The sequence below is a fragment of the Oncorhynchus kisutch genome, linkage group LG4 (assembly GCF_002021735.2).
Source record: "Oncorhynchus kisutch isolate 150728-3 linkage group LG4, Okis_V2, whole genome shotgun sequence".
Classification (NCBI taxonomy): Eukaryota; Metazoa; Chordata; class Actinopteri; order Salmoniformes; family Salmonidae; genus Oncorhynchus; species Oncorhynchus kisutch.
In genome coordinates this window covers 53,607,182-53,631,222 of record NC_034177.2, presented here as the reverse complement: position 1 = coordinate 53,631,222, position 24,041 = coordinate 53,607,182, and the positions used below count along the sequence as shown (strand labels likewise).

The window sequence follows — 24,041 nt, the reverse complement described above, 5'->3', positions numbered from 1 at the left end:
ACCCCAAAGAGGTTAAAGCACACCCTCTTTGTTCTGTTAGACAGATAACTCTTTATCCACAATATAGCAGGGGATGTAAAGCCACAATGCATATACGCATTTCAAAAGCTGCACTAAAGTCTAACAAAACAGCCCCTGCAATCTTTTTATCATCAATTTCTCTCAGCCAATCATCAGACATTTGTGTAAGTGCTGTGCTTTTTGAATGTACTTCTCTATAAGCATGCTGAAATTTTGTTGGCTTTACTATTCTTAGGTAGCAGAATGACTTTTGCTTCCCTCCAGGCCTGGGAGCACACATTCTAGTAGGCTCAAATTGAAAAAAATGGAAAATGGGAGTAGCAATATCGTCTGCTATTATCCTCAATAATTTTCCATCCAAGTTGTCAGACCCCGGTGGCTTGTCATTGCTAATAGACAACAATCATTTTTTCACCATTGCTTAGTTAGGATGAAAATAATTATTATTGACCGCACCAAGACATACTGTACCTCTCGATGACATTTAGGGTGTGCATGTGTGTGTGCATCTCAGACTACCTTATGTTGGTATGACAACGGCAGCTGTCGAGAAGAGCTCAGGTGAGCATCTGGTGTCCGACTGACCCGGTCACTGGTGACATATTCATAAATATTAATAAACATATTCATAAATCTGGTCACTTGTGGAACAGTGTCAACAGAAATCTCTCAGAAGAAGATGAGGATGTGATCATGCTAAAGCTGGTTAACGTGCCTATTAATTTCTACACTCGTTCTCCCCTCACTCACACAGAGGGGTATTACAATACTTGTGAGGACTTTTTGAGGAACAACAATTGATTCACATTCAAATTCCTATTTTCCCTAACCCTAAAATACTTACATTTTAGGCATTTAGCAGATGCTCTTATCCAGAGCGACTTACAGTATTGAGTCCATAAATGTTTCATACTGGTCCCCCTTGTGAATCCAAATCACAACCATGGCATTGCAAGAGCTTTGCTCTAACAACTAGCTGACGTTTGTATTCAATACAAAAATGCATTATAAAAGGTCAAATCCATTTAAAATATTCCATGCACCAAAACTGCTGAATACAGCACTGAAATAAAATATGTTACAATCATGCTAGCTAGCATCGACACTTGATTGCAAATGGCTAATGCACATAAGCATAACAAATGAATATACTTTTGGATATAGTAAAAATACGTGCTACGTAACCATATTAATAATAGCCTTTTTTATAAGTGAGTGTAACAGTTAAAATACTTTGTGAATTTCACCAGGTTCATATTAATATAGCATGTTTATTTGTTATTATGCATGCCTGCCCTGCATGTTCCTGAATAGGGGGAGTGTGTATTTACGTTTTTCCCTGTGTGCTCCTGGGAATAGGGGATTGTGTATTTACGTTTTGCCATGTGTGCTCCTGGGAATAGGGGAGTGTGTATTTACGTTTTGCCCTGCGTGCTCTTGTACTTTTGTACTTTTTAGGATGATATTAACATTCTGAATTCATGTGGTTACTAGCCAACTCAGGTATTGTATGTGCGAACGATGACTAGCTCCTCGACTGATCCCAGTCATTTGTATTGTGCGTCTATTATGTAGAAAGATGCGACATTTGGCAGAACATATGTGCTCTACAAAAGTTTTCTTAAAAAACAACCTGATCTCCGAAGTCCACGTCTATTGCCTAAATCACACACACAACACAGAGTTACAGCGGTGCAGTGCACATGAGGACTGGCAAAATCACCATGACGACTTCTGGTATAGCACTGAAAGCACACACACACACACACACACACACACACACACACACACACACACACACACACACACACACACACACACACACACACACACACACACACACACACACACACACACACACACACACACACACACACACACACACACACACACACACACACAACTCCCTATTCCTTATTTCTCCTCTATTCCCCATGCTGCTGAATCAATCTGCTGTGTGTACATTGACACATAGGCCCTATTGACTTTCATGACAGAATATCTCATCCATCCCTTTTGCCTGTCTGTGAGCAAGGTCTTCATATTGTGTAATTGAAAAGACGTTGTCTGAGTTGAATGGAGGTGACGACTTAATGACTTTGAATCCAAACATTTCACACTAACGCTGCATTGCCTTGTGACGAGTGGCGTCACCATTGCTAGTCCCTCAATTGATAGGAGAAGTTGCGCTATATGGCGTAATACTATGACGAACCCTTTAATCATTTAGAAATACAGTGCAATCGGAATGTATTCAGATCCCTTGGCTTTTTAAATATTTTGTTATGTACAGTTGAAGTCGGAAGTTTAAATACACCTTAGTCAAATACATTTAAACTGAGTTTTTCACAATTCCTGACATTTAATTCAAGTAAAGGTACAAATCTGTACCTTGAACCCCTGAACAGGCAGTTAACCCACTGTTCCTAGGCCGTCATTGAAAATAAGAATTTGTTCTTAACTGACTTGCCTAGTTAAATAAAGGTAGAAAAAATAAATGATTCCCTATCTTAGGATCACCACTTCATTTTAAGAATGTGAAAGAGGAGGAACAGGGCGTACTGGACTGCCGAGGCGCACTATAGGCCTTTAACCTCTACATCACCAGAGGAGGACTAGGATGAGGGTAAAGGCTATAAGAACTGGTTGTCTAGTGCGTTTGGAACAAAGAATAAAAGGAGCAGATTTCTGGGCGTGGTAGAATAGATTCAAGGCATAATATACAGACAAGGGTATGGTAGGATGTGAGTACAGTGACGATGAGAGAGGTTTCGTCTCTGGAGGCATCAGTTAACCTAGGTGAGGTCTCCGTATGTGTGTGGGGTGGAGCGAAAGAGCTATCTAAGGCATTTTGAGCTGGACTGAGGGCTCTACAGTGAAATAAAACAATAAAAACTAGCCAAGACAGCAGTAGACAAGGCATATCGATATTAGAGAGAGGCATAAAGCAATCACAGGTGTTGATCAGGAGAGCTAAGACAACAACGGGTAAATGGGGATGAATGGGCAGAGCATGTCAGTTAGGTACATACAGGACCTGAGTTCGAGGCTGGGGCTGACATATAAACAAAATGAGGTACCGTGTTATTGAAACATCCGCTGTGTCGTCGAGTGATCATAGGGTCAAAAGAGCAGCAATAGGTGAGTCAGTGTGCTGTTTGGTAGTCACTACTACGCTAGGCGAGCAGGGGACACAGCGTTCAGAAATGCCAGCGGGCCGGGGATAGTAGATGGTTCTTCGGTGAAATCCCAACAGAATAGCCTGTTGAGACCACATCGAGCGATCACATCGGCAGTCCAGTCGTGATGGATCGGCGGGGCTCCCTGTCGACAATAAAGGGTACGGGCCAATTGGCAAAGGAGGTATTGTAGCCCTATAATTAGCTGGTATATGGGCCTAGCTCGAGACGGTGTAATGATCCAGAGCGGCAGGAATCCGGTGTTATGCTCTGGGTTAATATCGCACTGTGCAGATTGGCAGGTGTTGTCTGAGCTAAGGCTGGCTGATGCCGGGGGGAAAAAAGGCGAGAACCATTAGCCATGGCTAACAAAGATTAGTAGCTAGTTAGCTGGCTAGCTCCTGATGGAAGTTCCAGTTATAAGGAATAAAAATAGCAGATCCGTACCACATTGGGTGAGGCGTGTTGCAGGAAAGTATATTCAGTTTGTAGATAGAAAGTGTTGTGACGATATATACGAAAAAAGACTGTCTATTTACATAGATAAGACAAAGACAGATATACATGTGCATCTATCTTTCCGATGCACGGAAAACCCAGCCAGCTGTATTTGATTGATGTCGTCGTTCACCCACGCCTCCAGGAAACATAAGATATTTCAGTTTTTAATGTCCCGTTTGTAAGATAGTCTTGATTGGAGCTCATCTAGTTTTTTATCAAATGATTTCACGTCGGCTAATAGGACTGATGGTAGAGGCGTGTCACCCACTCGCCGTCGGATCCTTACAAGGCACTCCGACCTACATCCCCGATATCTCCGACTCATCTTCATGCGAATGACAGGGTTTTGGGCATTGTCCGGTGTCTGAAATAAATCCTTGCGTCCTACTCGTTAAATAAAAAATCTTCATCCAGTAACGAGGTGAGTAATCGCTGTCCTGATATGCAGAAGCTCTTTTTTGTCATAGCAGATGCTGGCAGAAACATTATGTACAAAATAAGTTACAAATAACACACACAGTAGCACAATTGGTTAGGAGTCCTTAAAACGGCAGCCATCTCCTCCAGCGCCATTGAAACCAGGTCTTGTCTCGGTGTCAGATACATTTGTACTCTGTCATGACTCAGTCTCTGACAGTGAGGACTCTAATTTCACCAGCGGGTAAAGAACTCTGAATTATCATTTTACATTCAGTCAGCACATTAAACCGCTTTGCCCGGCCAAACATATACTTCTTTCAAGAAACAATGTCTTAACAGCCTTATCTATTATAGACCTGTTTGCGCAGTTGCGAACCTATAGGCCTTCCAGATTCTGAAAGGACAGCAACCGTAATACCACAGCACTCATGTAGGAGAGTGAACCTTTTTGTAAAACACAAAGGGCCAGTGGTGTAGTAGAGGGTATACACAGTGATAAGCCATACACCCACTTTTTTTCCCCCATTGGGCATTGAGTATACTCACTACTTAATCTCTACTGATGAGAATCAAAGTAGTGGAGGTATACGATTATCAATTATGTAGTACAATAGTAACCTAGCACATAGTAACCTACACAATCGCAAAGCACGTGAAATATATTCACATGCGCACTGCACACACAGCCTAGTTTCAGCAGAATATAATCTGCAGGCAGCAAGAGTGTGCAGCTCTCAACTGGTTTTGTCATGGAGCAGCTCACCGGTAGCCGGTACGGTAGGAAAGACGTTTAAATGTATGGTATCTACCAGTAAATGCTAATTAAGGCAACAATGGGTATGTAAACCAGGTATTGAAAAAGTACAGTCTGAAGTGTTGGTTAGTAGGCTATTTGATGCACAATTGTCATCATGATCTGGTTGCATCAGGGGCGAAGACATGGGTGGGCCTGGGTGGACAGAGGCCCACCCACTGGGGAACCAGGCCATGACAGGCCCACCCAATCAGATTGATGTGATTTAAGCATTGTTGTGGATTTAGACCATCACGTTTTTTGTTTGTTTTGTTTTTTTTCTATTTAAAAAAAGTGTTCAGATTTTCACTCTCACAATCAATCTATAGGAAATATGATTTTTCACACAGAGTTCCTTTCCTTCGCTAGGCTGGGAACTTTGGGGCAAAATTTGAGTATATTCACCACTGCATAGGGCCGATGGAAAGACAGCAGTCACATACAGAATGATGTTAAAGGATAAGCAGTCCATAAACTTGGACATAATATGCCAGTAGTTCCCAATCATAAGAATACAAAAACACAACCATTAAGCATTTCCCAATCGAAATGTACAACTATTACTTTCCATTGCAAAAAATAATTTAATGTTTAGCACACAAAGTAACCAGTGACCTAAAGTTTACAGTGTAACTGACTGTTTTAGCTACTTTGCAGATATGAGACAAAAGGCTAATAGGCTAGCGTATCTATTTATGTAGCAACCTAAAAATACAGAGCCAAATGTTAGCTGGATAGATGGCTACTGTAGCTGCTTGGAGGATGTCATGCCATTGGTGGAGTGGGTGAGGGATCGTTATACACTGGCTATACACAGATAGAAATGCAGTTGTCATTTGGTTATCTAGCAAGAACTTTAACAACTGTTATCCAGTTACCATATCTCTTGCATTCGCAAATTCACTCTGGCAATCTACTCCGATTTCAGAGTGCTCTCATCTGAGTGTGCCAGAGCATTTACAAACACACGACCGGTGTCAGTAAACATAGACAAAGAAGTCATAGTTGTAAGAACGCTCTAGATAACATGTAAACAGCCTAACCAGCTCTGCTACGATGAGTAAAATGGTCAGAGATGTTCTCCCATTTGTGTCTGGAAGTAGCTAGCTAATAAGCTAGCCAACCTTAACCGTTTAGCTTCGGTGATTGATTGGTACAGGCAGGCAAGCTGCAGAAGGATGAGGAGGCTACAATTCCCCATCATTTATCAGTACAATTTTGATGGCCAACTAGCTGAAAAAGTTGAGGGTTTATCTAATGTTCATTTGTTAGATTTTTGCTCATCTTGCTCTAGCTAGCATTAGTTGTTAATCTTGTTGTTTAAGTGCGGCAGGTAGCCTTATGGTTAGAGCGACCAAGGTAAAGACCGTTTCAGGTTGGATTTTCAACAGATATTCGCGCTTTTAAACCTCAATAGCTTTCAAAACACTTGAATTAGTTAGGGACTTTTTTTGTTACTTTTTTTACATTCAAATTTCAATAGCTCCATGTGACCTACTGACCTCAAACAAGGTTCAGAGTGTACACTCAGTAGGCCTACACATTGCACACCTTTTTGTTTGTCCATTTTCATCTCACACATTTTTACATTGAATTTTTCAAACTTTCTAATTTCAATAGCTCCTTGGTTGTGTGACCTACTGGACTCAAACAAGGATCAGAATGTACACTGACTACCCTTCTGTATACACACCCTTTTGTTTGTCCATTTTCATCTCACACCATTACACACACAGTTTTCAAACTTTCAAATTACCTACTGACCTCAAACAAGGTTCAGAATGTACACTCAGTGGACCTACACATTGCACACACTTTAGTTTGTCAGTTTTCATCTCTCATGGTTTTTCATTCATTTGCCTGCTCTGCCCCCTGAAGGACCATGTCACTCACACACCTATTCACTTGGGCCTTCTCCCTGGTGCCTTCCTGATCTCCAGGCAGGCCCCCATTGACCTGGTGACCACTGACTCACAGCCTTTAGGCCAACACTCCCTGCCTGCGCTCTCCCTGGGCCTGAGAGTGTATAGCTTACTGCCTGGAACTACAGAGCCCCAGACCTCCACATCTACTCTCCCTATCCAGTCAACACCCCTCTCCCTTGGCCTTAGAGTATAGCTTACTCCCTGGAATTATTAAGACATCTATTGTCCCGCTGTCAGGAACGACGTGCACCTGGTAACCCGCCTGTTTTTTTCCCGCTCAGATACTAAGTCCCCACTCCAACCTCAGCCCCCTCGGACTCTTGAGTGCCCCCTGCCTTGGAGGCCTCCTCGTGCACCTGGTGAATGTCCTGGGCTAAGGACTCCTTAAGAAAGTCATAGTTACTCCCGCAGCTTACCCTCACTTCATTGAATTTCTTCACTTTGACATTCAGAGCACTGAGCAGAAATCAAATTGCATCCACACCCACCTCAGGCATTCACGATGCTTTGTTTTAATTAAAACTAAAAGCGGCGTAGCTGTAGATATCCGCGAGAAGGGCCCGGTGTGTGTCCAGAATCGCCAGTTGACGCCGGACCCAACCCCCCACCTATCTGCCTTCAGCCCGCCGATGGACACCACCCCGACGAACCCCTGCACGCAGCCCCTTGCGAGGCCACGCACGAGAGACTGTGAGATGGGCCACTCAACAAACTTCCAATGGTGCAAAGAGGAGGGCGATGGAGCGACTGCTCCCCCAGCCACAACTCGAGCCCAGACACACTGACCCAGCCCTTAGAACTAATCCTTATCCCGAAGTTACAGATCTGGCTTGTCAACTTCTTTTACCTACATTGTTATGACATGCCAGAAGCTGTTCACCTTGGAGACATGCTGCAGATGGGTACAGCCCGTGTGAGATTTACACCCTCTTCCCCGGATTTTCAAGAGCCAGTGACAGCCACTGGAACCACAACACTTTCCAGTGCTTGGGAGGGTGAAGCCATTCCAGGGTGCCCTGCCCTTCTTAAAGAGAACTCTCCACGGAGCTCCCACAAGCTTCTCCTGGATCGGTCGCATTACCTCACTAGATGCCTCAACGAAAATTGAAAAATGTGATTTGTCACTATGTTGACGGTCCCTAACTGCTGTTGGTGGACGTAAGGAAAACTACAGGCGAATATCCGTCAAATATCCAACCTGAAACTGTCTTTACCTCGGTATTAGATCGTTGTGCCAGTAACCGAAAGGTTGTTGGATCGAATCCCAAAGCAGAAAAGGTAAAAATCTGTTGTCTGCCCATGAACAAGGCGGTTAACCCACTGTTCCCTGGTAGGTCGTCACTGTAAAGAAAAATTGGTTCATAACTAACTTGCCTAGTTAAATAAAGGTTACATAAAGAATGTGCTTAACTAAGGGCGAGATAGCGTACCTTTTCATGTTTGTTTCATCAATAGGAATGTAAAGTTATCACATGTAAGAGAACTCCCATGGTGTTTACATATTTGCAGAAGTCCATTCAGGTGTATTTTGTGGCTTCTGGCGAATGCGTTCTAATGATCTAAAGTCGCTCGTTCGTATATATGCCTACTGTAGCTTTGATTGGCTACAGCACACTGGTCTGTGTGGACTCCAGTCCTGGACAAGACAGATGTTTTATGTTTTATTTGCTGTCAATTTATCTGTTAATTGTCCAAATGCATGGCTGCTTTCCTATTATATATTGCTATAGAATTTTCACATGCCATACTATACCTAATTCCCAAATATTCTAAGAATTTATGAAAACGTGAAAATTACCATATCTAAGTGGTCACTTATCAGAAAATGTTTTAAAAAGAAATGGCCATATTATTCCTGGGGGGTGCTTATGAACAGATTTTAACATGTCATGTTGCTAAGATACTGTCTGTTCCACTTTAAATGCAACAATCTTTCACACACAAGTTATTTTCAAAGAGATGGCTAACAATAGCAATGTGATTGGTTGATTCCAGGCCAAAATTTTGCCCTAATACAGTTGAATGTCAGATGCCTTTATCTAGCTTCTGGATATTTTGAACTCTTATTATGGTGGTGATTTGACAACTTTACAATCATGGTCTTGAATTGGACTCACATTTTTCTGGTCTTGACTCTGTCTCGGACACCCTCTGGCCTTGGTCTTGACTTGGACTCCATTTGCTCCGGTCTTGGTCTTGAATCGGTCTCCTTTAGGTGTTCTCGAACACAACACTGGCTACACACATGTCAAATTGATTCCCTAATAAATAACAGAGCAATATGTTTGTATGGCGATTTATGATTTTTTCCCCCCCTCAAAATAACAGAGGGCCAATGATTAAAAACTCTAATCGACAAAGAGTACTTTACATTTTACCGTAATGATATCAGCGCTCTGTTGTGCGTACTTTGCATTACGTTAGAGCATAGATCAGTCTGATTGTGAGAAGAAAGCCACAATAAGGATTAGCCACAATAGTGGAATTTTTGTTTTGCCTGTAAAATAAAAGGACCCATTGAATGTGACAGAAATTTATATAAACAGAGGAATCTGTTTACAATGAATATACTGTAAGTATGCCCCCAATGCAATTCTAAAGTATGATAGTATTTTGTTAAATGTATATAACAACTTTCCGACCTTGTTTAGCATTATCTATTCCAGATATGGAAGGATTCCATTATTTGTATAAGTTTGAATGACTTTCAATGCGGGACCTTTATTTTGAAGGCAAACTGAAAATTCCACTACTGTGTCTAATACTTATTGCGGCTAGATTCACACGTCTCATTCTCCACTCCATTGCAAACCCGAACAGTACTGTCGCGATTTGAATATCGTGCTGCTTTTCAAATTCAAGTGGAAGGGCAGCTACTCTTCGGATCGTGGTCGCTTTTACACTGCCTGTAAGTAGCCAAACACATGAGTTGTATTTTTATATATACATTTTATTATACTCAATATTTCTTTGTTTTTTTTTCGGTTTTGAAGAGAAGTCATTTTGTGCCTTGGCATGTGGCTTATTTTGTATTTATTATTATGCTGGAACTTCTGTGGACAAATAGCCAATACATTAATAGATTGAGAAGTTAATCATGTCTAGCGTGTGGCAGAACTATTGGAATTTAGCCAATGTTTGATACTCATAGAATTTAAAGATCCACGCATAAGTTCAACAGCGCTGCGCTCCACAACAAAAACAGCGCGTGCCCATTTGACGCTTCTGTGTAATGTTTGTTCCTTGTTGCAGCGTTTTCACATCTGGGCGGATGAGTCAACTGCAGCCTAGGCTAATTTTATTGCGTATACTGTGAAACTTTGCACAAAACAAACTACTTTAGGTCGAAAGGATAATTGCAACATTGCGAATGGTTCTGTTCATCCTTCATATCTCCTTCAATTTGTTGTCTGGGGCGCTTGCAGCCCACCCAGTTCTACTATACGGGTAGCCTAAAAGGCAAACGTTTATGGAGTAATTTAATGGAGAGACTAGACATATTAATTATACTTTTGATTAATCCAGATGATTAGTGGTAATTGTTTTCTATTTCTGTTATTTTCTGTCCATCTCCGATGCTGTGTGCCCCATGGTGTTGTGTTGAATGTGTTGCTGTTTTACAGGCTAAAGCACATTTCTCTAGATATGTTCTCTCAATGAATGTCTGTCATTCCTCTTCATGCTTCAATATGAACTGTGAGTGTGTGAACTGCAGATGACCAGGATAAAGGATAAACCACCCTTTTCACAGATAAGATGCATAGAATGGCTTTTTAAATATCAAAATAAACATGAATCGCGTGTAATCCACTATAGGGACAAACTATCATATCTGTTAAATTGAAAATGTAAAAAAGCTGGAACCACTCAAATGCACTTAACTTTTGACAGATTTGAGAATACAGGGATTAATGGCCCTTTCAGGTAGAGAGAGGGGGGGACTGAATGAGAAAAGGATAGAATTATCCTTTTGGCCATGTAGTGTATGTGGACGCCCCATCAAATGAGTGGATTTGACTATTTCAGCCACACCCGTTGCTGACAGGTGTAGAAAATTGAGCACACCGTCATGCAATCTCCATAGACAAACATTGGCTGTAGAATGGCCCTTACTGAAGAGCTCTGACTTTCAATGTGGCACCGTCATAGGATGCCACCTTTCCAACAAGTCAGTTTGTCAAATTTCTGCCCTGCTAAAGCTGCCCTGGTCAACGGTAAGTGTGAATTGGAAATGTGACTGACCGACCCAAATCGGTCTTATGTAGCAAAATTTGAAATTGTGTTTTTACATTGGATAAAAGTAGAGACTCAGAGCTACAAAATGCTATATCATACACTACATTTGAGGAACTATGGGAAAGTACTTTTGCTTTGAAAGTTGATTCATTTGTAAACTTTTGAGAATTGCTTTTGAATCTTTTGGTACTACTACTGGAGAGCCCTGTCTTTGTCCACCCCCATTCAACATCGTTCACACCCTTGAAGCTAGGGGGCACTATTTTTTATGTTTGGAAAAATAACGTTCCCAAAGTAAACGGCCTATTTCTCATGACCAGATGCTAGAATATGCATATAATTGACAGATTAGGATAGAAAACACTCTAAAGTTTCCAAAACTGTAAAAATATTGTTTGTGGGTATAAAATAACTGATATTGCAGGCGAAAGCCTGAGGATAATCCAATCAGGAAGAGCCTCTTATTTTAAAACGTCTGTGTTCCTATGCGTGCCTGTCCTCCATTTAAAGGGATATCAACCATATTCCTTTTTCTGTGGCTTCCCTAAGTTGTCAGTCTTTAGACAGTTTCAGGCTTTAATTTTGAAAAATGAGCGTGAAGGATTACATTGCGTAAGTGGAGGTGGTGGGCAATTGAGTAAACCGGCCATTGTTCCTCCCGCTGTTATGGAAAAAGCTACACACTCGGTTGATATATTATCGAATATATATTTTTAAAACTACCTGAGGAATGATTATAAATGTTTGACATGTTTCTGTGGACATTATGAAGACTTTGGAATTTCCGTCTGCGTTGTGACTGCGCTTTCCTGTGGATTTCTGAACATAACGTGACAAACAAACGTCGGTATTTTGGGTATAAAAATTCTTTATGGAACAAAAGGAACATTTACTGTGTAACTGGGAGTCTCATGAGTGAAAACATCTGAAGATCATCACAGGTAAACGGTTAATTTGGTTGCTTTTCTGATTTTCGTGACCAAGCTTCCTGATGCTAAGTGTACATAATGCTATGCTAGGCTATCGATAAACTTACACAAACGCTTGGCTTGCTTTGGCTGTAAAGCATAAGACGACAGGGTGATTAACGAAAGGCTAAGCTGTGTTTAAAAATATTGCACTTGTGATTTCATGAATATTAATATATTCTAGTAATATTATTTGACTGTTGCGCTATGCTATTCAGCGGTTGCAGATGGAAATTATCCCGCTACAGGGATTGGTGGCGTCAAGAAGTTACGCTTTAGCCCCACTGATCTCTTTAAGGGTTCATCCGAGCGTTCTGCTCTAACAAGTCAAACACCCAAGTTCACTTGCTAGCTACTTCCAGACACAAATTACAGAATAGCTCACTGAACATTACACGCCCTGGCAGAGCTGGTTAAACTTTACATTATCCAGAGTGTTGGTGACTGCAACTGTGCTGTCAGATTGTTGTGTCGCTCTCGGAGCGTTCAGCGTGCACACCGGATGCTCTGGCCGATGAGTAGGGTTGATCCGAATGTTCTGACCTCACAACGGGACTCGGGCACCCATGCTAACTGGCTAACATTGGCTTGCTTGCTAAATACTTCCAGACACATAATGAGAGAACACCCCACTCTGACCATTTTACTCACTCTAGGCTGGTTAGGCTGTTTTCATGTTATCCAGAGTGTTGGTGACTGTAACTGCTGCTGGTAACAATTTAATTATGCTTTCTTGCCGACGTTTACTGACACCGGCCATATTCAACGGGTGTTGAGTGTTAAGTTCATCAGTTATTCTGCACACTGGCACACTCAGATGAGAGTGCTCTGAAATTGGAGTAGATGGCCAGACTGAATTTACGAACGCACCCGAAATGGTTACTTGTATAGGGGAGTCTTTTTTGTTAAGACATGTAGCTAGGTAAACAATGAACCATAATCCCAACTCATGACATTATTACTCTGCATGAATCTGCAGGTACCTAGCCCACCAGGTTCAATGTTAGCTAGCTAACATTAGGCTATAGCTAGCCTATAGCTGTCAATTAGAAACGTTTAATATCTGAAAATGTAGTCTAGCTAGCTATCTTACCGGCATCCATCATTCATGGTTGGAAGCGTATCCTGTCAGATGCCATGGTTGACCTTAGTTTGAAGATGTAATCCGGAGACAGGTGTTTTCTCCATCTCCTTAGCTGTCATACTAAAATTCCACTGATTTCAAAACCCGGTGGAGAGCAACACTGAGACGACAGGGTGATTAACAAAAGGCTAAGCTGTGTTTCGCTATATTTCACTTGTGATTTCATGAATATGAATATTTTCTAGTAAGATTAATTGACCGTTGTGCTATGCTAATTAGTGTAGTTGCTGACAATTCTCCCAGATGGGTAGTTCCAAGAGGTTAATGCACATGATCGAGAAGGCATTTCTGCCCAAAAAAACTAATTTTTTTTTTTTTTTTTTTTTTGATGGGGGAAAAAAATACGTTTACGTTCAAATGGCTCTCCTGTGAAGTAGTGATCTGTGACATACGCCTAGTTTCCTGAAACGGGTCACAAATGTTTATGAGCAACAACGGCTCAATCATGTAGTGGTAGGCCACAGAAGTGCACAGAATGGGACCACAGAGTGCTGAAGCTTGTAGCGTCTGTCCTTGGTTGCAACACTCACTACGGAGTTCCAAACTGCCTCTGGAAGCAAAGTCAGTACAAGAACTGTTCGTCGGGAGTTCCATGAAATGGGTTTCCATAGCCGACCAGCTGCACACAAGCCGAAGATCACCATGCGCAATGCCAAGCGTTGGCTGGAGTTGTGTAAAGTTCGCCGCCATTGGACTCTGGAGCAGTGGAAATACATTCTCTAGAGCAGGTATTGCTGTCGGGGATACGCCCAAAAAAAATGTGATTGACATGAAAAACATGTTTAATTTTTTAAAAATATAATATTACATTTTCAAATAGTACATTTCTACTTTCCAATACATTTGGGTGAGGTTTTTTTCTCATCTGAGTAGTCTCGTTTTACTGCCAAAATTAAACGATCTAGTGTTCAGCGAAATAACACAATGTCAAATACAGGTAACCTAGTCAAATAATTAACATCCAATCACATTAACCATTACTCTCTTGTGGGAAACCTTCACTCTTACGCAGACATTTTAGAAACGAAACATGACAATTTGAAAAATAAGTTAATGGAGTCTTTTTGAGCGATAATAAAGACTACTTTCAAGTAGTAAGACATGTATAAAAGCAACAGATACAATTTTAATAAGAAGGGGCTAGAAGCGTCTTATATGGTGAGCCACCGAGTGGCTTGGACAGGGGTCGATTAAGGAAGACATCCTCTTCTGCAAACCACAGGAAACCAGGACAACATAGGAGGATATTTTTAAAGTTTTGAACAGCTTTGTGACATCAAATGGACTTTGGTGGTCAAGATGTGTTGGTATCTGTAGTGATGGCGCAAAAGCCATGATAGGGAGACATAGTGGAGTGGTAACGCGCATATGCAAGCAGTTGCTCCTGACGCCACTTGGGTACACTGCAGCATCCCCAGAGAGGCTTTTGCTTCCAAGGGAATGCCTGACCGCTTGAAAGACGATTTGGACACTGCAGTGAAAATGGTTAACTTTGTAAAGCAAGGCCCCTGAATACACATGTATTTTCTGCAGTATGCAATGATATGGACAGTGACCATGTAACACTTTTACAACATACAGAAATGTGCTGTTATCAAGGGACAAAGTATTGACACATTTTTTTAAAATTGAGAGACGAGCTTTAAGTTTTCTTTACTGACCATTTTCACTGGTCTGACCGCTTGCATGATGACGAGTTTCACACGACTGGCCTGTCTGGAAGATGTTTTTTCTTGCCTGAATGATCTGAATCTAGGATTACAGGGACTCTGCAACTATATTCAATGTGAGGGACAAAATTGAGGCTATGATTAAGAAGTAGGAGCTTTTTTCTGTCTGCATTAACAAGGACTACACACAGGTCTTTCCATCATTGTCTTTTTCTTATGTGTGCAATTACTCAGGTACTTTCCCGAAACGGACGTCACAAACAACTGGATTAGTTATCCTTTTCATCCCCTGCCTCCAGTCCACTTACCGATATCTGAACAAGATTGCCTCATTGAAATTGCAACAAGTGGTCCTGTGAAAATTGAATTTCATCAGATGCCACTGCCAGATTTCTGGATAGGGCTGTGCTCAGAGTTTCTTGCCTTGGCAAATCGCTCTGTTAAGACACTGATGCCCTTTGCAACCACTTACCTATTTGAGCATGGATTCTCAGCCCTCACCAGCATGAAAACTAAATACAGGCACAGACTGTGTGTGGAAAATGTTTAGACTGAGACTCTCTCCAATACAACCCAACATTGCAGAGTTGTGTATCCTTTCAAGCAAACCCTTTTCATTTATTCACAATTTTTTATTAAGAAATAAGGTTTTATATGTAAGATGGCTAAATAAAGAGCAAAAATATTGTTTATTATTTGTGCCCTGTTCCTATTAGAGCTGTCACTTCCCACAAGCTGGGTTGTGACAACTCCCACTCATTCTTATATTTAATAAATGTATCGTATGTGTGTGTGGCAGGCTTACAATGAGGGGGGAAAACATTTGAGAGTGCGCTGACCCTGGTACTGGAGGTTGTTGGAGGTTGAATGTTTTGAAGGGGTACGGGACTAACAAATTTGGGAACCACTGCAGAGTGAATCATGCTTCACCATCTGGCATGTAGTGTGAGAGGTTTGGCAAATTACAGTAGTCCTCCAGGCTCTTTCATGGGCTGAATGGTCTAAAATGTGCCTGGCATAATGTTATGGTCTCCTGCAGGAGGAGGAGAAGGCAGTGTGTGTGTTGAGAAAGAGAGGGAGTGTGTAGGTCCATGTTTGTACTTGGAGAGTTTGACTCTGAAGTCAGGATTATTTGAGGAAATTTGGATGGATACCATGCATGAGAAGAAAAGTTCAAAGGGCTTCTTCCTGTCCCTTCCTTTAAATTAAGCTAATTGATTGCACCCAAATTGGCCATTTTAATTGATAGGATACATATCTGCTGCTTGGAGTATTGCTTCTTCATCTTTTGTACTGTATTCCCTGTGAATTTGGTGATTGTTTTCCCCCCTGTTCAGAGAAATCTGTATTTATTGCAAAGAAAATGTTGTGATAAATGTATCTAGTGGGCAAAACTTTGTATTTTCACACTAATTTATTCTATTGACTTCAATGGCAAATTTCTCTGTACAAGGTGTGGGGAACTATCACCTGAATACATTACAAATGGCGAAGAAGCAGTACTGCAAGCCGCAGCTCCATACTACTTGTCAGACATAGAGAACTGATACGGTAGACTGGTTGTTGGGGTGGGATTGGTGTTGGGGGTCCGTGGGTGTCTTTTTTACCATTTTATTGGATTCCTCATGTCTTGTGGAATGGCAGGAAGAATTTTTGTCCAAGTTGGCTGTTGAGTACTATATTTGATGAATCCTATAAAAGGGTGAATTTGGATGCAACCAATTTGTTTAATTTCTGAGATCACCATTCCTGAAATATTTTGAAATGGTAATCTGTTTCAAACTCCAGAAATGATTTCGGAACAATCTGAGATGGTGGGTGTCATGGCTTGCTGGAATGACCCCTCTCCTTTTGAGCATTCGATCACTCCATATGAGGGTCTGCGGACACATAGCAATGGGTGTTTGAATACATAATGAACTGATGGTTCTGTACCGATGTTGTCAATGTGTAGGTTAATTGTATGTAGGTGTTACTGTTAATTTCTTGGAACTAGCTCTGCAGCATGTGGTAGCTTTTTGAGCCTGAAATAAGGATAAGGCCATCTGGATAGATACAACGACGAAGTTCTTGAAAATGTCCGCTGACTGAATGCTTGTGTTGGATCAAACCGTAGACTCTTGAAATATAACACTGTCCTTGACCTTTCTTCACCTATGACAACCATTCAAACACTTAAAAAAAAAATGTTCTCCATATAAAAAAAAAAGAGGCTAACAAGGGGCTGGTTTCCCGTAGTCAGCCAAACTAAATGGCACTTTCAATTTTATTTTACTCCAGGCCTGATGTGTTTAGTGATTGGTCGACGTATCAGCCAATCACATCCCAGCTGCTAGGCTACATTGGTTTCTCAAATTATCAGTATGGATAATTGTCAGTATGGATAATTGTACAGTGATAAAGTCTTTTCCTCGCCTTAATGCCTGAACTTGTGATCGACTGCATGTTGCTTTTTTTAATAATTAAGGCATAATGTTCTTAGCCTTGGAACGGCATTAACAAAGACATGTTTCTTGAGACCTTTCCTAATTTGCCGTCATGCGTAGCTTTGAGTTGCTTGCTCAGATTTTTTTTCTTAAAGGCATAATTCCATAGCTGCAGTGTGGCACACAGGGATGGAGGGGGCATTTCTTTCTTTTTCATTCTTCCTTTCCTGGCTCCCATAGACAGATGCATCTTGAAAAAAATATGTAGAAAAGCTATGGCTGACCCCAATTAGCCGACTGGTTGGTCTGTTGGTTGACCAACAATTAAAACATTTTTTTTTCGCAGTAGCATATACAGTTGAATTCAGAAGTTTACATGCGCCTTAGCCAAATACATTTAAACTCAGTTTTTCACAATTCCTTGTAAAAAAAAATCCCTGTTTTAGGTCAGTTAGGATCACCACTTTATTTTAAGAATGTGAAATGTCAGAATAATAGTAGAGTGATTTATTTAAGCTTTTATTTCTTTCATCACATTCCCAGTGAGTCAGAAGTTCACAATACACTCAATTAGTATTTGGTAGCATTGTCTTTTTAAATTATTTAACTTGGGTCAAATGTTTCCGTTGGCTTCCACAAGCTTCCCACAATAAGTTGGGTGAATTTAGGCCCATTCCTCCTGACAGAGCTGGTGTAACTGAGTCAGGTTTGTAGGCCTCCTTGCTTGCACACGCTTTTTCAGTTCTGCCCACAAAGGATGTGCAAGTAGAAATACTGATGCGCAATAGAGCAGAAAAAACAAAAACAAATATGGCGATGAGGTAGGTAGTTGATGTGCTATATACAGCTGCAGTGATCGTCCTTTGCTGCTGCTCTGGGATTTATTTGCACTTTTCACACAAGTATGTTCATCTCTAGGAGACAGAACGCGTCTCCTTCCTGAGCGGTATGATGCCTGCGTGGTCCCATGGTGTTTATACTTGCGTACTATTGTTTGTACAGATGAACGTGGTACCTTCAGGCATTTGGAAATTGCTCCCAAGAATGAACCAGACTTGTGGAGGTCTAAAATTGTTTAGCTGATATCTTTTTTCACATGATGTCAAGCAAAGAGGCACTGCGTTTGAAGGTAGGCCTTGAAATGCATCCACAGGTACACCTCCAATTGACTCATGTCAATTAGCCTTTCAGGAGCTTCTAAAGCCATGACAACATTTTCTGGAATTGTCCAAGCTGTTTAAAGGCACAGTCAACTTTGTATTTTATCTTCTGACCCACTGAAATTGTGATACAGGGAGTAAGTGAAATAATCTGTAAACAATTGTTGTAAGAATTACTTGTCATGCACAAAGTGGATGTCCTAACTGACTTTCCAAAACTATAGTTGGTTAACAAAAAGTGTGTCAAGTGATTGAAAAACTAGTTTTAATAACTCCAACCTAAGTGTATGTAAACTTCTGACTTCAACTGTACCATTACAGAAGGTAAAGTAAAAACCCAAAACAGGTCTGTGCATCAACACCGGTATATTTAATCATTAAAGCCGAGGGCATGTTGTATATGGCAAATATACCATGGCTTAGGGCTGTTCTTAACTACGACGCAACGCAAAGTGCCTGGATACAGCCCTTGGCCATATACCACAAACCCCCGAGGTGCCAGCCACCCAGCTCCAGCCACCCAGTTCATGAAGTTAAATAAGCTATACAGCCCACCCCTAATATCATAGTGTAACATTTACCTCCAAGGAGACGAGGACATTATTGTTCCTCCACACGTCTTTCCAATCCTCCGAGGTCCAGACAAAAGCCAAGGGGTTAAGGACTTGTTTTCAATTTGGAACTCAATCATCTTCATGATTATAATAACCTTGGGTGGGTTTGAGCCTGATGAGGAAAACCGTGTGGGCAACCAGCCCCTTCTCAGCTCCTCATCTGCCCAATCATCTACATAATTGTTAACCATGCCTCACATATAGCTTTTCTTAGGGCTGTCCCCGTCAGTTGTCTGAATCTGTTCTTTCGACCAATCGATTGTATTTTTCCATACACAGTGCATTCAGAAAGTATTCAGGCCACTTCCACTTTTCCATATTTTGTTACGTTACAGCCTTGTTCTAAAATGGTCATTATAGGGTATTGTGTGCAGATGGATTAAATAAAATGATTCAAAGTGAAAACAGGTAAAAACATACCTTATTTACAGAAGTATTCAGACCCTTTGCAATGAGACTTGAAATTGAGCTCAGGTGCATCCCGTTTCCATTGATCATGCTTGACATGTTTCTACAACTTGACTGGAGTCCACCTGTGATAACCAAATTTTATTGTACATGATTTGGAAAGGCACACACCTGTCTATAATTAGGTCCCACAGACTTATAATTAGGTCCCACAGCATGTCAGAGCAAAAACCAAGCAATGAGGTCGAAGGAATTGTTCGTAGAGCTGTGAGACTAGATTGTGTCGAGGCATAGATCTGGGAGGGTACCAGATGGAAGACACTCATGACCCCATGGGTGTTATTTCATAGTTTATGCCATCACTATTAGTTAACAATGTGGAAAATAGTAAAAATAAATATCCTTGAGCGAGTAGGTGTCAACTTTTGACTGGTCTTGTGAGATATCTCAACAAAAAAATAAATGTCCCTTTTTCAGCACCCTGTCGTTCAACGATAATTCGTAAAAATCCAAATAACTTCACAGATCATCATTGTAAAGGGTTTAAACTCTGTTTCCCATGCTTGTTCAATGAACCATAAACAATTAACGTCCCTTCGACAGGTGCATGTTCATTAAGACTAACAGCTTACAGATGGTAGGCAATTATGAAAACTTAGGACACTAAAGAGGCCTTTTTACTGACTCTGAAAAACACCAAAAGAAAGATGCCAATGGTCACTGCTCATCTGCGTGAACGTGCCTTAGGCATGCTGCAAGGAGGCATGAGGACTGCAGATGTTGCCAGGGCAATAAATTGCAATGTCCGTACTGTGAGACGCCTTAGCGCTACAGGACGGACAGCTGATCGTCCTCGCAGTGGCAGACCACATATCAACACATGCACAGGATCGGTACACCGGAACATCATACCTGCGGGACAGGTACAGAATGGGAACAACTGCCTGAGTTACACCAGGAATGCAAAATTCCTCCAGTGCTCAGGCTGTCCGCACAAACCCACCGTCGCTAGACCAGACAGGACTGACAAAGTGCTCTTCACTGGCGAGTCACGGTTTTGTCTCACCAGGGGTGATGGTCGGATTTGCGTTTATCGTAGAGGGAATGCGCATTACACCGAGGCCTGTATTCTAGAGCGGGAGCGATTTGGAGGTGGAGGGTCCGTCATGGTCTGGGGCGGTGTATCACAGCATCATCGGACTGAGCTTGTTGTCATTGCCTGCAATCTCAATGCTGTGCGTTGCAGGGAAGACATCCTCCTCCCTCACGTGGTTCCCTCACGTGGTACCCTTCCTGCAGGCTCATCCTGACAGGACCCTCCAGCATAGCAATGCCACCAGCCATACTGCTCGTTCTGTGCATGATTTCCTGCAAGACCGGAATGTCAGTTATGCCATGGCCAGCGAAGAGCGTGGATCTCAATCCCATTGAGCACGTCTGGGACCTGTTGGCTCGGAGGGTGAGGGCTAGGTGACATTCCCCACCCCCTTTACAGAAATGTCTGCGAACTTGCAGGTGCCTTTGTGGAAACATCTCACAAAAAGAACTGGCAAATCCGGTGCAGTCCATGAGGAGGAGATGCACAGCAGTACTTAATGCAGCTGGTGGCCACACCAGATACTAACTTATTTTGACCACCCCTTTCTTCCACATGTCTGTGGAATTTGTTCAGTTCATGTCTCAGTAAATATGTTCATACAAATATTTACATATTAATTTTGCTGAAAATAAATGCAGTTGACCGTTAGAGGGCGTCTTTTTTTTTTTGCTGAGATGTAGAGTTGAAGTCGGAAGTTTATATACACTTAGGTTGGAGTCATTAACACTCATTTTTCAACCACTCCACAAATTTCTTGTGAACAAACTATAGTTTTGACAAGTAGGATAGGACATCTACTTAATTTTTCCAACATTTGTTTACAGATTATTTAACATAACTCAGCCTATCAGAAGTTTCTAAAGCCAATTGACATCGTTTGAGTCAATTGGAGGTGTACCTGTGGATGTATTTCATGCCCTACCTTCAGACTCAGTGCCTCTTTGCTTGACATCATGCAAAAGAAAATCAGCCAAGACCTCCAAGTCTGGTTCATCCTTAGGAGCAATTTACAAATGCCTGACGGTACTACGTTCATCTGTGCAAACAATACGCAAGTATAAACACCATGGAGCCGTCATACCGCTCAGGAAAGAGATGCCTTTTGTCTACTAGAGATGAACGTACTTTGGTGCAAAAAGTGCAAGTCATTCCCAGAACAACAGCAAAGGACCTTGTGAAGATCCAGGAGGAAACAGGCACAAAAGTATCTATATCCACAGTAAATTGAGTCCTATATCAACATAACCTGAAAGGCCGCTCAGCAAGGAAGAAACCACTGCACCAAAACCACCATTAAAAAAAGCCAGACTACTGTTTGCAACTGCACATGGGTACAAAGATCGTACTTTTTGAAAAAATGTCCTCTGGTCTGATGAAACAAAAATAGAACTGTTTGGCCATAATGACCTTCAGTATGTTTGGAGGAAAAAGGGGGAGGCTTGCAAGCCGAAGAACACCAGCCGTAAAGTGCGGGGGTGGCAGCATCATGTTGTGGGGTGCTTTGCTGCAGGATTGACTGGTGCACTTCACAAAATAGATTGCATCATGAGGCAGGAAAATTATGTGAATATATTGAAGCAACAGCTCAAGACATCAGTTAAAGCTTGGTCGCAAATGGGTCTTCCAAATGAAGAATGACCCCAAGCAGACTTCCAAAGTTATGGCAAAATGACAACAAAGTCAAGGTATTGGAGTGGCCATCACAAAGCCCTGACCTCCATCCTATAGAAAATTTGTAGGCAGAACTAAAAAAGCATGTGTGAAACCTGACTTAGTTACACCAGCTCTGTCAGGAGGAATGGGCCAAAATCTTCCCAACTTATTGTGGGAAGCTTGTGGAAGGTTACCCACAATGTTTGACCCAAGTTAAACAATTTTAGGCAATGCTACCAAATAGTAATTGAATGTATGTAACCTTCTGAGCCACTGGGAATGTGAATAAATAAATAAAAGCTGAAATAGTGTAACTATTCTGACATTTCACATTCTTAAAATAAAGTGGTTATCCTAAGTTACATAAAACAGGGCATTTTTAATAGGATTAAATGTCAGCAATTGTGAAACTGAGTAAATGTATTTGGCTAATGTGGATGTAAACTTCCGACTTCAACTGTATTTCAATATTTGGTTTATTAAATGTGATTTGCCACTCTCCGCCGAGTGTAACGTCTTTTTCTAGCTTACTCCTTTGAGTCATCTCTCTCCTTCTACATGCCGTTTTCCACCACACACAGCAATCCCCGCCCCCTGTCATTCAGCCATAACCATGGCCTAATGATGGCTTGTGTTGAGGACCAATGATGTCTTTGCCTACCAAGGAGTCAATCATGCTACAATTGGAATGCGATTCAATGTGCTTACTCCCCTAAGTGGCACCTATGATAAGTTATATATCCTAAGAATTGCTGTCCTCGTCTCTGTTTCAGCCTGGTAGACAAGGTTAACAATGTGTCACAATAGGATGCGTTTTATGCACTACCTTGTATGAATGAGGTAACCATGGCCTTCTTAATGGCATTCATTGTATCCCTCTTATCCTGAGTGCTTCTGTCTCTGAAAGCACGATCCAGCCACCTCAACCAACCCAGTAATTACTAATTAGACACTTGTGCTTAAAGTGGTTGTCCTTCGAGCTCATAACAATCTAATGGGTTACATTTAGCATTTAAGGCATGGGCAACAATGGGGATGATATTATTGTGGCCGTAGGCAGCACAGAATAATCAATAGGTCTGACTGCACAGAGGTGCTTGGCAAGATAGGTTACAGCGGGAGACCAGCTTATGTGTATTGGGGGAAATCCAAGCTCCATCAGCTAGGACTAGATATTGGTTACTCAAATCTTCCCATTCCTGCTCAATTTGGCATGCCTCCCTAAACAGCCAAACTGTAAACGGATTCAGTGTTCTCTCTAGTTGGGCTCGGGGATGGAATAACTATTGAATATTTTCGCTTTTGATTGTGTGGGGTGAGTGTATGCATTCCAGTTCTGTTGACAAATGTCTTTTTTTTTTCTTCTATTGCCACTGTTATAGGTAACAATCCTTATAGGTAACAAGTGCTTATATTACTGTGCATATTCTTTGACAATTGTGGGAATAAATTAAGATAAACCAGATTTTCTTTACCCCCCCTTTTTCCTCCCCGATCCAACTATGATCTTGTCTCATTGCTGCAACTCCCCAACGGGCTCGGGAGAGGCGACGGTCTAGTCTCGTGTCCTCTGAGACATGACCCGGCAAGCCCGCTCTGCTTCTTAACACCCCTTTGCTTAACCCGGAATCCAGCTGCACCAATGTGTCGGAGGAAATACCGTTCAACTAACGACCCAGCCTGCAGGCGCCCGGCCCACTACAAGGAGTTGCTAGAGCGAGATGAGCCAAGGAAAGTGCGCATGGCAAAACCCTCCACTATCCTGGACTACGCTGGGCCAATTGTGTGCCACCCTATGGGAATCACGGTCACGGCCGGTTGTGA

The 24,041-nt window shown here is 41.7% G+C and overlaps 1 long non-coding RNA gene across 1 annotated transcript in view; it reads left to right on the top strand.

Moving 5' to 3' along the window:
* Nucleotides 1-9,630: 9,630 nt before the first annotated feature.
* LOC116374011 (uncharacterized) overlaps nt 9,631-24,041 on the top strand; it is a 29,952-nt gene continuing 15,541 nt past the window's right edge. Inside the window, exon 1 of the long non-coding RNA XR_004209792.1 lies at nt 9,631-9,747. This is a non-coding gene — a long non-coding RNA (uncharacterized LOC116374011). The remainder of the gene's footprint in view (nt 9,748-24,041) is intronic.